The 13,635-nt window shown below is 39.8% G+C and overlaps 1 protein-coding gene across 8 annotated transcripts in view; it reads left to right on the top strand.

Annotated features, from left to right (window-relative positions):
- The window catches only part of CALD1 (caldesmon 1), a 190,335-nt gene that overhangs the window by 54,434 nt on the left and 122,266 nt on the right, over window positions 1–13,635 (top strand). For all 8 annotated transcript variants that reach the window (XM_086689637.1, XM_086689630.1, XM_086689623.1 and 5 more), the window contains one exon: window positions 10,010–10,103. The gene's annotated coding sequence lies outside the window, so the exon portion shown is untranslated. The remainder of the gene's footprint in view (window positions 1–10,009; window positions 10,104–13,635) is intronic.

Genomic DNA, 13,635 nt, shown 5'->3' with positions numbered 1-13,635 from the left:
CACTGACGTCAGCTACTTTCCCATGAGAAGTCCAGAACTTTCTTCATACTGCCATAAATGACTTTCTCTTTCCGATTTGCTTCAGACAAGTAGAGAATTATTCATAAAGCTTAAAAATAAACATCTGACCTTCACCCTGCCATGGATACATTCTTATTGCTTCTCCAATCAGGAATTCTCTTGCCTGTAAAAATCCAGTCTCATTCTTTTATTAGCAGTTGAAAGATTTTGGCCAGTACAAATAGCATCATGGATTATTCTTCATTCATTAATTGTTCAAAAAAAAAAAAATAGGAAAGACTGCAGCAAACAGACACTGTTTAAAGACATCAAGGCCCTCCCTTCATACTATTTTGTAATCTTGTTCCGTTCCATTAAGAAATATTTTTTCTTCTTCATAGTTGTACAAAATTGGCTCCTCTGAGAACATATATCTAAGCTGTATCCTTTGTGTTCCTTGAAATTTTAAGAGAAATTCAACAAAATTTCCCTGCTACCTTTGTTAGTCCTGGCCCCCTGATAATATAGAAATAAACTGAGGGTTTATTTGATTCATTCTGGCTAAATAAACAAAGGAGGAGAAGAAAGGAGGTAAGTTCACTTGGGGCCTGTAGCATTCTAAGTTCAATAATAGGCTCATTATATGCGAGTTCATTCATTTATTCACTCACCCACCCAGGAAACTTTTACAGAGCATATGATATATGCCATGGAATATGCAAAATGACTGGGATAGAATTAGCAATAAGACTGTGTCCTTGCCACCAAGAAGCCCATCCGTATACAATGACAGTCCATCATTGTGGCATTAGCAAAAGTGTATAAGGACACAGAAGAGGAAAACCCTCCTTTTCTTTCCTTTTTTTGCATATAGGTGACACACACTGTTAAATTAGTTTCAGCTGTACAACTTAGTGATTTGAAAAGCTTATACATTATCTATGTTCACCACGAGTGTAGCTATCATCTGTCTCATTACATCCCTACTACAAGATCATTGACTGTATTCCTTATGCTGTGCCTTTTATTCCCATGAGTTACTCATTCCATAACTAGAAGCCTGTATATCCCTTTCCCCTTCACCCATTTTGCCCAACCTCCCATCTCTTTCCCTCTGGCAACCATCAGTTTGTCCTCTGAATTTATAGGTCTGATTCAGCTTTTTGTTTGTTTATTCATTTGTTTGTTTGTTCTTTAGATTCCACTTATGAGCAGAAGCATATGGTATTTGTCTTTCTCAGTCTATCTTATTTCACTTAGCATCATACCCTCTAGATTCATCCATTTTGTCTCAAATGGCATGATCTCATCCTTTTTTATGGCTGCATAATATTTCAGTGTGTGTGTGTGTGTGTGTGTGTGTGTGTGTGTGTGTGTGTGTGTGTGTGTTTGCATACCAAATTTCCTCATCTATTGATGGACACTTAGATTGCTTTCATATCTTGGCTATCTTAAGCAGTGCTGTAATGAATATAGGGCAGAGGGGTGCATATATCTTTTCAAATTAGTGTTTTTGTTTTCTTTGGGTAAATACCCAATAGTGGAATTATTGGATTATGTGGTATTTCTATTTTTAACTTTTTGAGGAACCTCCATACTGTTTCCCATAGTGGCGGTACCAATTTATATTCCCACCAACAGCGTGCAAGGATTCCTTTTTCTCTACATCCTTGCCAACACTTATTATTTCTAATCATTCTTATTTTAAAGTAAGTAACTGATATCCAACAAAGAATTTCCTTAAGGTCATACCTCTATTATGACCCCACAGCCTGTCTTCTCTCACAATTCCATGCTGCTTTCAAGGGAACAACCAATGTCCAACCCAACTGAATAGTTTAAAGTTTTGTCAACAATGCAGTGAACCCATTGCAGAATGCCAAGGGAACTCTTACTTTCATTGAATAATTGACTTTTTCTTGAATTATAAGAGTAATTTCCTTAGTTTTCTTGCTTGATTTAACCTGCTTGGCTAAATAAATTTCTAACATGATACCCTACTAATGCATCTTGTCTCTCTTATCCACTAATTTATACAAGTATATAGATACATCCATATGCACAATTGCATAGTAACATGAAAAATGTATCTCATTAAAACCAAGAGACTCTCCTACAGACCTAAAAATTTACACTGAAATACAAGCATACTATGGACAAATATGCAATATACACAGGCAAAAACTTAAATGAAAACATACAATTTAAACAAGTAAAGAGGAAACCTTGTGCAAGAGCCTGATGCACATGTGCGCCATTGGCTATAGATTTGGGAAGGTGGGTAGTTGAAAGGGAAGGGAAGAAACAGTGCGGTTAGTGAGCAAGGGACTGAATGGACATGAAGTTTCACCACATCTTAAGATGATAAATAGTCCCTGTATTTGAATTGCTTTGGTATGGGCCACTTGCAAAAACATTCAAACTTTCCCTTCTAAGATATAGTAAGCCAAAATATATCTTATGGAAAGTTCACTAAGTCATTGGTAAATAATCCAGTGTTGACTTTTAATTTAGAAATAACTGGCCAAATTGATCCCAGCCTTCCCAAATACAGTTTTCCCCCTGCAGAGTACATTGATTTGTATTGCCTTCTTGTTTTCTCTCATTGTTTGTCTTTCTTTTTATCATTTTATTTCCCTACTGGTATAATATATGGCCAGAAATACCAAACTTTCATGGTTTTATATATTTTGAGCTCATAAATCCCCATTAGTTGTCGTCTTTTCCGGCTGAGGCTTCATCTTTTTCTCTCCACATGTTGTAAAAATAATCTTTATTTGAGGTATAACATACAGAAAAGTGTACAAATCATAATTGTGCAGCATGATGAATTTTCACAAAATGAACATAATGGTGTAGTCCCCTCCAAGATCAAGAAACAGAACATTACTAGCACCCCAGAAGCCCCCCCTTGTGCTTCCTTTTACAGTCAGCCTCCTCCCCTTACCCCCACTGCCCCAGGGTAACCATTATTCTGATTGCTTACACTAAGTATTAGTTTTGTTGGTTTTTAAAGTTTATATTAATGGAATCTTTCTCTCTCTCTCTCTCTCTCTCTCTCTCTCTCTCTCTCTCTCTCTCTCTGTGTGTGTGTGTGTGTGTGTGTGTGTGTGTGTCTCACTTCTGTTGTTTAACATTATGTTTCTGAGATTCATTGCCTGAGCAATACTTAGATCATTCTAACTGTTGCACAATATTCCATTGCTTGCCTGCCACAACTTATCCACTTTACTATTGGTAGGCATTGAAGTGATTTCCTGTTTGTAGCTATTATGAAAAGTGCTGCTATGAGCATTCTGTTCTAATTCATGTCTTCTGATGAATATTTGCATGGATATTTGTTGTGTACATACCTAGGAGTAAGATATCTGGGTCACAGGATATACAAATATTCCATTTCAGCAGCTGAAACTGTCAAATAATTTTCCTAAGTGACTGCCAGTTTACATTCCCACAGCTGTGCATGAGAGTTCAGTTGCTCATTAACACTTTGAATTGTCAGTCTTTTAAGTTTTAGCCATTCTAATGGTGTGTGGTTTTACTTGGAATCTTTCTAACGATTAATAAGATTGAGCACTTTTTCATATACTTATTGGCCATTTTAGTATCCTCTTTTGTGAAGTGCCTATCAAAGTCTTTACCCTTTTAATAATAGGTCATCTATCTTTTTCTTCTTGGTTTATGGGAATTCTTTATATATTCTGGATACAAGTCCTTTGTCAGATATATGTAATGCTAATTTTTTCACTCTCTTTATGGTTCTTAATTTCAATGTGAAATTTATCAATTTTATTTCTTTATGGTTAGTGATTTACAAAATCTTTACCTGTCTCAAGAACATGATGTATCTTCTACTTTTTTTCTGAAAGCTTATATGTATCAGCTTTTACATTGAGATCCACACTCAATCTGGAACTTTTGGGGGTGGAGGATATGGTGTTAAACAGAAGTCAAGACTTAGTTTTCGTTTTTTCCATATGCATATCCAGTTGAAGTCCTGGATGATATTGCTTTCCTCCAGAGAGGGTTACCCATGTTCTGGTAGTTTGATAGATTGGGAAGTTCACTTTAGTTTAATTAGGGCTGAGATGAGTTTGTATCACTCCATGGACCTTCAGTCTGCCCCCTCTTCATGGATGAATTCTCCAAGGGTCCTACTGAGATTATATCCCCAGGTGCTTTTCTCAAAAGAGTAGAAGAAATGTCATTGTTGGCGACTATGACTCCTCCAATTTTTTGGTCATGGGAAGAGCTTTGGAGTCCACCAAATCTGGGTTGTAATTCCAACTCTGCTACTTACTGACTACATGATAGTGATTCTGGATCTGTTTCCTTGCTTTCAAGTGGGGATAATAAAAACAGCCAGTTTCACAGTTTACTTTTGAAGATCACATGAGGTAACAGATATCAAGTACCTTGCACATAGTAGACCTTCAATAAATGATAGATATTATTTTACAATATATTATTATTTCTCTTGGAGCTATAAAATACACTCATCTCCTAGAAATGTTGGGGAAGTGGTAGGAGTGTCTGTGGTCTCTGCAAAGCAATACGCTTCTTGGAGCAGCCTGTTTGATGCTGAAAAGGGTGAGCTCAGTTGAGCTTGTTTTATTCACAATCATAACAATGTCATTCACAGATACTGAGACATACACAAGACATTTTTTCCCCTTGGAAGATCATAGAAGTACATACAAACCATCTGAATTGGGGGGAACTTAAAACTCCATTCCCGAAAATTCATGTTGCAGATGAAGGAATTGAGGGGCCTAATGTGGTTAAATGACTTGGTCAAGGTCAGTTCACTCATTAGTATTTATTTAAGTGACTAAATTCCCTAAGATCACATATCTCTTCCCTTCTAAAATACTCCTAGCTCCCATATTCAACTATAAATGAAAAAGAGAGACAATTCACAAGAGACAATTAGTGATGTTTTATTGTTACTGGCTCATTCTGACTAAAACCCATAGATCTATTTTTAAATATTTTATTTTAATTTCCATCCCCACAAATTATGTGACTTCCTGCCAACTAAGACTGAAATAGCTACTTACCATTCCTTTCCCATTCCAAGGATTCTGTCCCATAGCTTTTCATTCTTTTATTATTAAGAAATATTCGGCCTTCGCCTCCAATGCACAAGACTGAAAGGAGCTCACATAAACCCACAGAAAGAAACTCTCTTCAAGCTTACCAAGTGAAAGGGGGTACAAGGGTACCTCTGTCACTCTGGGCACTGAATGCAAAGGGGACCATGTGCATCCCTGGCACTCTTCTCTGGGTAGGGACAGATCACCAGCACCACTGCCACCGTCATGATTTCCAACAAAGGCAGCGCTTAGAGGATCATTTTTGGTAAGTCCTCATTCAGCACATCTTTCAACATTGTATACTCTGCCAACAGAGATAAAGCCTGAGTCCCATAGGGGGCAAATAACTTGAAAGAGTTTCATGATCACAGAGCACACAGAACTTACAAAAGCCTCCATCTCATGCTGGGATTCTCAAGGGATCCTCCTGGAACACTCTTTCCCTAGATCTTCACATGGGCTGTTCCCTCCTAGAAATGTATTTTCAGCCTAGATGTCTTCTTTTTGGAGAGACCATCTCTCACTATGCGGCCTCCAGTGACCTTCTGGTGGCCCTCTGTCACAGCATGCTGTTTTATTTACTCATTATCAGAAACACCTGTGTTGTTCCTACTACACAAGAACACCAGCTCTGTGAAAGCAGCCCTTGTTCATCTCTGTGTGGCTCAGAGTACCCACTCAGTGAATAAGTGAATGTGGGCATGTATCCTTCCAATACACCCATCAGGCTGGGTCAGCCCTTGAGTTTGAATACTTGCTTCACTTCTTACTAGCTGAGTGAACGGAGGCAAATGACTTAAATAAAACGAACTTCTCAGTGCTTACCCTAAGATAAGAATACATACCTCACTAGGGTGCTATAGCAATCAGATGAGATAGATGTGTACCATGTGCTTGGCACAAGGCCTGGCACTAAGAGTCCTTAATATGTAGTATTTATGAGGCGCCTGGGTGACTCAGTCGGTTAAGCGTCCAACTCTTGATTTCGGTTCAGGTCGTGATCTCACGGATCGTGAGTTCAATCCCCACATCGGGCTCTGCCCTGACAGTGCAGAAAATCCCTACTTGGGATTTTCTCTCTCTCTCTCTCTCTCTCTCTCTCTCTCTCTCTCTCTCTGCCCCTCCCCTGCTTGCACACATGTGTTCTCTCTCTCTCTCAAAATAAACTTTAAAACAAAAAGAGAAAAAAAACCAAAGTATTTATATGTCCATAATGAAAGCAGAGCATATTATAAAAGTCATGGGAGATTTTTAAATATAAATATTAATATTAATGTTAATGTTAAAATCAAGGGGTACTAATTCAACCACATTTTAAAGGTAAAATTTTAAATTAATTAAAACCTCATTCTTAAAGGCTATACAAAGTTATTCATTTTTTATAAAAGATCCCTAATTTAACCTTTGCAATAACTACTGTTATGATAAATTAACATTTTAGACCCTCCCTTTTGGTATCCTTTTGGAAAATGGCATCTTTCTGTGAATACTTGTGGTAGGAATTTTAAGGTAGAATTGTAATCACTTTTTGCAAATATGTACTGGCGATGCTTTTTCATTTGTGTAACCTAGGAAGGTGCTAGTTTCTGTTTCTCATGCTACTGAATGGCTTTAGCTAGTTTTTGAAGTTTTTAAGAAAATCACTACTCTTGGAGGACTACAAGTCTGATTGAGAGGAGATAAATTTCTCCTTTCTTTTTGTTACACCTTGATTCTCCCATAGCACATGCGTTCATATAAAACGCTAATGTCCCCACATGCCTGAGCAGACGGTTCAATCAAAAGAGCAGTAAATGGGACCTGACCGTTCACCACTGACTAGAAAAGGGGTTGTGGAAGGAAGACAGGCTCACTTGCTTAACACAACCCTGTTCTCTCTTCCTTCCCCTCTTCCTTCATCTCAGGTCTTTTCCTTCTTTACCATCCAGTCTAGAATCAGATTTGCCTGCAGAGAATTTTGGCAGCTGCCTCTGAGCCAGGCCAGCCAGCATACATGTGTTAGGCACTGAATTAAAAGCTTAAAGGGATCCAGTGAGTACTCGTTCACCCAGGAATCTATTTGAAGTTGCAAAGTAACTGAAGGTAGAAAAAGATCTTAAAATAGAGAGTAAGAGCTTCATCAGTGTTGCGGCCCTTGGATTCTAAATTGGAAAATAGAAAGCAAAGTATATCAGAAGACAAACTCTACTTTCATTCACTTCGCCATTCTCTCTATGGTTCCTCTTGAAAGCCTTTCTTTTCTCTTTGTCTCATTAACAAGATAGTTCATGAACATAGACCCAGATACTATAAACCAAAAAAAAAAAAAAAAAAAAAAAAAAAAAATCCCACTGATAGCATTTTCTTTCTCTATTTTTCCTATATTCATTCCTAAATTCAAAAATAAAAAGAGAAGAAAGGAAAACAAACCACAAGAGACTCTTAATGATAGAGAGCAAACTGAGGGTTGATGGAGGAATGTGGGTAGGGGATAGGCTAGAAGGGCGATGGGTACTAAGGAGGGCACTTGTGATGAGCACTGGGTGTAGTATGTAAGTGATGAATCACCGGATTCTTCTTCTGAAACGAATATTGTGCTGTATATTAACTAACTAAAATTTAAATTAAAAATTAATTAATTAAACAAATAGAAATACTGACAGAATTGAAAGGGCAGAAAGGAAAACTGGGCAAATAAATACTGACCCTGCAAGAAGGTTTGGGGAAGATACTGTGAATTATTTTCTCTACCAATTTAAATATCTCTCAGTATGTTCAGTTATAATCCTGGCAAGTAACTCTTGCCTTTTTCTAGTCTCTGATGTCTTTGTTGAAGCCTGAGGGTCAAGGATGGGAGGCCTCTGTGGGGAGGGTACTATAATCTACGTCACATTCCAAGTGTAGGCTTTTTTAAGGTGCAGATTCCTGGACACCTCTCTGGAGTGTCCCATATCTATGTTAAAAGCCTCCATGCCTGAAAATTTTGACGTGCAATCAGTCTGAGAAACCTCTTCTAGGGATTCACTACACGATAGGTACCATAAGGCCAAGTACCACAGCTGTTTGTTCTTTCTCATATCCTCGATGTGTTCCTGGCACATAGAGGTTCTCCAGCCATGTTTGTGTATAAATTTGCTTATGGGAGCACTCTTTGTCATTGATTCTCATCTAAATTCCATCCTCAAGGACTCTGCTAATTATTTAGCAACTGGTTCTCACTCTGGGGGGAGGAAAAATGGAGACTGCCTTAAAAGGTAATGAAAGTTAATATGCACAAAATTTGGCCTATAGTTTCAGGAAACTCACCCATGGATTCCATTCATTCATTCAGCAGTCATTTCTTGATATTCTACTGCATGCTGGGAGGGGACCAGGAGCTGTGAGGAACCAGATTATGAAGCAGGCTCAGGCAATCTTTCCAGCGAGGAAATGCCTCAGCATTTCATCATCCCCTTCTCTTCAGATTTATAGAAAAGACCCTCCAAACTTGGACCCACAATAGAAGAAAAGGAATTTAAATGGGATTGGGAGCTCTTGTCATTTTCTGGCTTTGTAACCCAGAAGTGTAATTATATATTTTAGTCCCAACTGGATGTTAGCCTCTAACTGGATTTTAGTCTGCTTAAGATGAGGGCCCACATCCCAGAATGCTGAGCAAGGTACTTTAAATGTATGGCAATACGAAGTAGATGTTTGCACTCAGGACCCGAGACCCCTAGGAAGAGGTGGTGGAGGTTGAGGGAGAGGAGCTAGAGATGGCCTGAGTGGCTGCTCAAGGTTAAGGAAATGGGTGATGGGCAGGAAGGACAGCACTTGTTGGGGTGAGCCCTGGGTGTTATATGTAAGTGATAAATCACTAACTTCTACTCCTGGAACCAGTACTACATTATATGTTAACTAACTTGAATTAAAAAAAAGAAGGAGAAGGAGAAGGAGAGGAGGAAGAGGAAGAGGAAGAAAAAGGAAAGAAGAAGGGGGGGGGGGGAGGGATGGCTCCTGGGTTTGCTGATGAATTTGTGAGCCCTCAAGGTTCCCTGACTCCTAGTTTGCAAAACAGCCTTCCTCAGATGGACACAAACTTTAAGTAACACACTAAGCAGGTTTTTGTTTTGTTTTTTACTTGTGAAAGCTGAAATGAGAATCTAGGAATCCAAGTCTAGTTTCTAGCAGTGAGATTCCAAGCCAGTCCCTTAACCTCTGTGAGCTTCTGTTTTCTTCCAATGCCAAGTGGCAGAGGGTGGGGTTGGAGGAAGGCAAAGCTATATTCTTAAGGTCCACTTGAGACCTATTACTCTGCTCCATTAAAGGCAAACATTAAAAGCCCAAAGTTGCATTTCATACTCATTAGAAGCCCTTGTTGCATCATGTTGGGGGCAGGCTTAGGGGTGTGACGGTGATTTACTGTCACAGTTGCCATTTCTGTGGTCTTTCTAATGTTTACTATTTACTAATGTGTTTCAAGTGCGGGTTAACTCTAGATTATCTACTAGTACATTTCTATAATTGTCTGTAATCCTCCAGACCTTCTTCTTCTACTGATTAGTCAAGTTCCTGACCATCACCAGCAGAAGACTGTGGAGAAAGGTTCTTGAGAGTCTGAAGCTTAGAAGGATTGAAGGTCGGGTTTGGAGAAGGGGTGTCCTTGACTGTGTTCTAAAGCCTTTGTCTCTGATTATTGGCGTTTGTAGTATTCCCTGTTTTGTATTTACTATACCACCTTCTCTACCCCATTATCTAGAATAAGTTAGGGGTTGACTCTGGAATAATTGTATTCATATTCTTTAACATACAAGTGCACAGTACCCATTTCTGTCTATGCTTTATTTCCCCTTTAAGGTCCTAACTCATAATAGTACCTGAGGAAGAAATGATATTTTAAATATGTGGTCTACATTAACTAAAATTCATTCTACTTCATCCTGCTTTTATACCAGGTGTCATTAAAACGTTTGGAGATCCTTCAACCAAATTCTGCAGGGATTGGTGATCAACTGGAAGGCTCAGAAGTAGACATCTGATCATTTACCTGTGAGTAGCATTTATGTGATTGACGGGGATGGGGAGGCTCTGCTCCTAGCTTCTCTGCCTGATTTTCTAAATTCTGGCACCTAAAGATGCATTGTGAGAAGCCAGTCTTTTCTGCTGTAGTCCTCATGGTTTATATACCAATTCATCTGTCAGATTTGGAAAGAATTTTTTCTGCTTTATAATTTGATTTTTTTGCGGGACACGTGGGTGGCTCAGTTGGTTGGGTGGCTGACTTTTCAGCTCAGGCCATGGTCTCACGGCTCGAAGGCTTGTGAGATTGAGCCCCACGTTGGGCTCTATGCTGACAGCTCAGAGCCTGGAGTCTGCTTCCGATTCTGTGTCTTCCTCTCTCTCTGCCCCTCCCCGCTTGTGCTTGCTCTCTCTCTCTCTCTCTCAAAAATAAATAAATGTTAAAAAATTATAATTTGATTTTTTGCTTTATTTTTTTCCTGCATATGTATCTTAAGCAAAACAGTCCCAGATCAGTAATGAAGTCCTCACTTCCTGCAAAGAATGCTGTTGACTTGAGGGGACAGAGAGGTCATGAGTCAGTCTTCCCCAGTGAATAAGCTCACCTTTGCACAGACACTGGTGATTTCAGGGGCAGTAAGTGCCAGTCACTTCCCATGAACCCTCCTCAGCTGGGAGGAGAAGTTCCACAGGCAGAAAGGTTACTGGGGAATTGCAGAAGGTGGAGGCTGGAGAAAGTAAGGGAAACTTCACTTGTTCACAGTTTTGCCCAGGGTGGCACCAGTAGGAGGGAAAGTTTTTTGGGAATTCAGTGTGGTTCTCAGGCAATTGTTTTCTGATTCTATCTGTTGCAGCCTGTATTAGTTTGCTCCGGTTGCCATAACAAGTTATCACAGACCAGGTGGCCTAAACAACAGAAATTTCCTCACAGTTCTGGTGAGATGTCAGCAGGTTTGGTTTCTTCTGAAGCCTCTCTACTTGGCTTGCAGATAGCAGTCTTCTCCCCGTGTCTTCACATGCCAGCCTGCAGTGTGCACACGTGTTTGGTGTCTCTCTCCAGGTGTCCAACATCTCCTTTTCTGACAGGGACACCAGTCCTATCAGATTAGGACCCACCTAATCGCCTCACCTGAAGTTAATCACCTCTTTAAAAACTTGATCTTCAAACACGGTTACGTTCTGAAGGACTGGGGGTTAGGACTTGAACATATAAATTTGGGGAAACACAATTCAATCCATACCAGCCCATCATCATGTGTTTCTAACATGCTGATTTTTAGTTTATTGCAGATGCACTTCCCTCAGATTCCTCTCTCCTGAACTTCCTCTGCATTGACATCACTTTCAGAACACTGGTTATTCTGTGATGTGTTATAGCCCTTTATTGTGCGGCTCTCATTGTCCAATGACATTGTGCAATTTTTGAAATTGAAGAGTGTGGCTTTTACATCTCTCACAGCAGGAGAAGTTGTGTATATAATAGACATTTAATAATATTGAATGAATGAATGAATGAATGAGTGAATAGATGATTAGATGTAACTTCTGAACCTATAATTTATTTGCTTTAAGACTATCTCCCAGTGATGATTATTAGTGCCCTTTACCACATTTGCTGCCCTTTACCACAACAGGTAGAAATAAGTCAAGACAGGAGAGGGGCTGAAAGAAAAATATGATTAGCTGACATCAGGAGAATTACCTCTCTCCTCAAAAAGGTAGGAGACAATAAATAGCATGAGCCTGCCCCAGATCCCATCACTCTTCCATGAGAACGTTGTTCCAGGAGACAAGAGGGAAGGCCGATGAGCTTCGATGGGGATATACTGAGTGTGAGGACTTAAGGGACATCAAGGGTATAGTCCACCTGAAGCTCAGGTGAGAGCTGGAGACAGAGATGTTTTCAGTCATAATCTTTACTTAGGAATTAGAACCATGGCAGTGGATGAGGTCATCCAGAGAGATTGTGTGGAGAGAGAGGAGCAGTGTTTCCAAAATGCCACCAGAAATTGGTGTGTAGAAGGTTTTCCTGGTAAATAACAGAGGAATCCTCCCATGATAAAGAAATCTACATGCTACTCTTAATGAGGGTTTGTAAGAACAGGTATATTGGGGTGCCTGGGTGGCTTGGTTGGTTAAGCATCCGACTTCGGCTCAGGTCACGATCTCGCGGTCCATGAGTTCGAGCCCCACGTCGGGCTCTGTGCTGACAGCTCAGAGCCTGGAGCCTGTTTCAGATTCTGTGTCTCCCTCTCTCTCTGCCCCTCCCCTGTTCATTCTCTGTCTCTCTCCATCTCAAAAATAAGTAAATGTTAAAAAAAAATTTTTTTAAACAAAAGAACAGGTATATTAACTCATGTGTATGTCTTTCTTTTTCTCTCTCATTTATTTGGCCCTATTTTATTTCTTCTTGTGTCCTTTCCTTTGGGGATATGCCCCCAAACCATTCCCGTGGGGCTTGTCCCATCTAATAAACTGCACCCATGAGCATAGGTTTGACTCCCTAAGTTTCTGCCAAGGGGGCCTCATACATCAACACCTTCCTTTGGAGCCATTTTCTTCATCAGCCAATCAGAGCTGATCAGACTGGACAGTAGGGGAGCCTGTCTCCAAAGAGACAGAAGGTAGATCTTTCTCAGAGACTGGTGCCATTGAACATTATCTTGTCTAGACAGTCAGTAAAGGGCTCAGTAGAGGGGAATGTACATCCTTTGCACTGAACTCCTTCTTTAGTATGTTGATCCCTACTGGTTTCCCCACTCTACCTATGCCCTCCAGGAGGCTTTGGCAATATTTTAGGGTTTTGCAGCCAGGCCAGAATGGAAGCTGGTAGAGTATGGAGGGGCCATGGGTCATGACAGCCATAGCAATCTTCTCTCTGGGTCCCACCAGAAATGTCATTTCTAATGAGGCCATGTTTATCCCAGCACTAGTTTCCTTAGTTTTGCCTGATTTCTGTGACAAATAAAAGAAGGAAAAATATTTATCCATTTATTTTATTTTCTGAAGTATTACTTTTCTTCCTTTAGATTCTCTTTTTGCAATTTTTTTTTTTTCTTTTTCTCTCCTTCTCTCTTAGTTCTCTTTCTTTAGCAGAACCTTGATCTTTCCTTGGATTGTCTGGTAACAGTGGAAGAGACCATCTGAGTTCTGGAAACTTCCTCCTTCTCTACAAACCCCACCCATTTTCTCTAGTTAACTGTGAGATGCCAGCTTTCTTCATCTACCCACTTCCACACTTCTGTCTTGGTGTTCTTTGAGTAGCGGAAAATATGCCAATTTTTATGCAGCTGCCTAAAGTGTCAGTGACGCCTGACAGTGATTTTTTAAATAATATAATTTATTGTCAAATTGGTTTGCATACAGCACCCAGTGCTTACCCCAACAAGTGCCCTCCTCAATGCCCATCACCCACTTTCCCCTCCCCCCAACCCCTATCAACCCTCAGTTTGTTCTCAGTATCCAAGAGTCTCTTATGGTTTGCCCCAGTGATTTTTACTCAAATTGCTATTTACCTAAGATGAGAAAGGAGAAATTTTGTAGTCAAGAGAAAATGGCTCTA

This window comes from Puma concolor, chromosome A2, assembly GCF_028749965.1.
Source record: "Puma concolor isolate L17-30 chromosome A2, mPumCon1.1.hap2, whole genome shotgun sequence".
Taxonomy (NCBI): Eukaryota; Metazoa; Chordata; class Mammalia; order Carnivora; family Felidae; genus Puma; species Puma concolor.
The sequence above is the reverse complement of the archived record's forward strand: the minus strand, read 5'-3'. Positions and strand labels throughout refer to the sequence as shown.